This window comes from Nesoenas mayeri (assembly GCF_963082525.1).
Source record: "Nesoenas mayeri genome assembly, chromosome: 4".
Classification (NCBI taxonomy): domain Eukaryota; kingdom Metazoa; phylum Chordata; class Aves; order Columbiformes; family Columbidae; genus Nesoenas; species Nesoenas mayeri.
This window is the reverse complement of record NC_137540.1, coordinates 36146579-36150114: the sequence shown is the minus strand read 5'-3', so window position 1 is coordinate 36150114 and position 3536 is coordinate 36146579.

Sequence of the window (3536 nt, the reverse complement as noted above, 5' to 3'; positions counted from 1 at the left end):
TAGATTAAGCCTCTCAAAAATTTATACATGTAGTTGGACCATGTAAGCCACACTTTTCAGTTCCTTTTTGCAAAACTGTCTGCAGTTTTGCAAACACATCAACTCCAATAAAAAAGTCTGAACAGTGTCTCAGTATTCCTATGTAAATCAGAAGGCTATGCCTCTGGATTCTATTATTTGATTGCTTATGATAGCTAGTAAAGTAACCTAGAGATAGAATATTTTTTTTACTTAAGTTTGTTCTTGATTTTAGTAATGTAGGTATTTAAAGTTATCTACCTTTTTTCATTACACAAGGACATAAGACTTCTTTGTCAGCGATGAATTTAATTGAGGGAGTATAACTACATTAGGTATAGGAGACAGAAGATTTAAATCTCTTAAACTGTTTAAATGTCCATTTCTATTTGGTTTTATGGTCTATACCACTGCAACACCATTCAAATCTCAAATTACTGTAATTCCACCAATCTGAAAAATTACAACAGATAAAAGGGGGGATTGCAGTAGTCGTGGCTGAATCTCTGAACTTTGTGAATGGAAAACTAAATTTAAAATTCTTCATGTCACAATGTTGAGTCGTATTTTCACTGAAGATTCCAAATGTGGTGGACAGTTTTCATCATGGCAAAGAGAATGGCTGCCATTCCAAGTCAGTATGTGGTAAACCCATAGAAAAGTCCTTTTAAGTTGTCTCTTGAAAAATGGAAAGTAAAAATGAGTTTTACTGTATATCTTTTACTTATATTATATTTAGAGATGATACTCATAAAAATTAGTGTTAAGAAGTGGTACCTAAGTTGCTACACTAATTTCCAATGATAAATTTGTGCTATGCTGTCAGATCTTGGGTATCAGGGTGCACTTGACCAAGCAATTCTTATACCCGCAGAGCAGATAGAACTTTGGGAGATGATTTTAATAGTTTCCTCTTGTATTAAAATATGAGTCTTTAAGTTATGTATTCATTTGCTGTCAAAAAACCCCTACCAAAACCCAAAATAAAAGAGAGTGAACATCTGACTGTACTCCCAGCTATTAGTGGACCAGAGATACATTGTATAGTAAGGCTTAGTTATTAAAAGAAATGCACACAAAGAATAGGATATAATTTATTCCATTTGATTCTCCCAAAATCATGACTGATGGCAATTCAGAACACTCACTTTTCCTTCTAGTGAGCGTGCTCAAATGCTTCCAGTTTCTAAAGCATTGTTTTAAAAACAAACAATAGGAAAAAATAATAAAGATCTATTGGGCAAGACACTAAATAAAAATAGTTGACAATAAATTTCTCCCTGCCTACTGAGTCCCTGCAACTTGGTACTTCACTTCAGTCTTGTTCCGTACTTGTTCTGGTTTTGTTAAAAACAAGTTTCTCTTAGTGATTTTGCCTGTGAGCTAAAGCCTTCATATTAGCTGCATTTTCTGGGAGAACCAGACACAGGTTTTGGTAAACATAGCAATGGAATGCAAACTTATTGATAAGCACGGATGGACATCTCGCGAGAGGGGCAACGAGAAACAGATGACCAAGAAACTGACCAACTGTGTATAACATTCCATTCACGTGAATACTTCATATAAAAGTGAGAGATCACGAAGATCTTGTCCCTTTTTTTTCCCTTTTCCCTTCTGCTTATGGCCGACATTAGGAGAGGACCTTGCTAGTTGTCCCTGTGAACTGAGGCCTAGTGAGAGACTGAATCCAGCTCCGGTTGGCTGCAGAGTCCAATCCAGGACTTTGGTTGCTGGCTCTGCAGTTGCTGAGACTTTCAAGATTGGTTTTGTATATTTTGTATTATTTTCTCTATTCTTATTAGTAGCATTAGTAAAACATCTTTAATTTTTCCAACTCTCTTCTCTCTGTCCTTCTTTCCCTCCCGATCAGCTGTCTTGAGTGGGAAAAGTGGAGAGGGAGAGGCAAAAGGGGGAAGTGTGGGGGGAGAGGAGGTTAACAATACATCTGCCAGGGTTTTTGTTATCACCCCGCAATCTAAACCCTCAACAGTACTCCAGAAGCTTTAGGCTTCATGCGCTTCACAACCCTTACACAGCTCTCTTTGTCCAACAAAAATATTTTCTCCATCTGGTTAGTGAGTCTTCTCCATGTTGCAATTAAGCCCTTTTTTTTTTTTTAGGAGTATCCTAGACTCCACCTGTTGCAGTTCTCCATTCTTCTCTGCTCTACATACTTGAAGCACCTCCAAGCTCTGTGTGATTTTTGTTAGATTGTCTTGTTGAGTAACACTGTTAAATGCTCTGCGCACAACACAGAAATAAATGGAATTATTGCATATCAAGGTGTATTCTGGAGCTACTGATGTGAGATTTGGACAAAACATTTAGAAAACTGGAACTTCAATTATTCCATTTGCTGTGCTTACTTCAAAGGGAAAGTAATCAAACCAGGCAGGTTATGTTCAAATGGATAATGAAAGTATTAAATCTCTCAACTGAGATGATCTCTTAGCCACTGTCTTAGGTATGCAAGGAAGGACTGACAAATATAGCTCTTTAGGTATTTGAAAGGGAGGAAACAACTCTTCCTTAGCAGTCAAATCATAGAGGAAAAAATGCTATTCAGTAAGCTGACAAAGGGCTTCTCAGAGACAAATGTAGGACATAACCCAAATTCCTTCCAACCACTTAAGAAAGGAAAAAAATGAGAGTCTGTGTAAGAGAGAAACTTTCGCTATTTTATTATCTTTCTACCTGACATAAGGGAGAGGGGGCATACATGACTGTCTTCCTAAAAGAGATGACCTTGCTGTTTCTGTTAAAACACACCAAAAAAGAAAAAGCGTGAAAAACCTTTTAGAAGGAAAAATACTTGAAAGCCTGTCTTTCAGTGGTTTGTTTTCCTTGATTTACTTTTCCCATCTGCCTCTAAATGTTTGAGATAATGATCCTAGTATGTAACAGGTCAGCTTTGGGGATATTTCTAACTCTAATGCACATGGATGCTCATTGTTACCATGGTAGCAGATAAAACCACTGGTTGAGAATATCAGCAGTTACCAGTGCACTGACAAGCCCAGCCACAATACATTATAATAAAACTGGACAGCAATACTATAAGATTCTGCAATAAATGGTATTGATTTGCCCTCTTTGTCTTGACTGCTGTAGCAGGTTTCAGGCAGAAGTTTCAAATGGGAAGTTATCTTTTGCAAAGTCACAGGTTGTAAGTGGTTGTCCTTTGTTTGTGAGGACATATACTTCTGTCTTTCACAATAACTCCTAAGTTACTAAAGGTATCCTGGTTTACATAATATGAAGTCAGAATAAAGGAGCACTGAATATGTTGCTGTTGTTTTATATAGATAATACCGTTATGTTTCTTGAGATAGAGGGAGAAAAAAAAAACAACAACAGGCTGGCTGCCTGTCAAAATTGAAGTGCTAGACAAAACAGATGTGTAGTATGTTGAGTTTGAGATATCTGAAGATAGTTAAATAAATATATTGTAATAAAATATTTTTAGATTGTATTGTATGCATGTACAGACAAACATCATCCAAGCCATGTAGCCA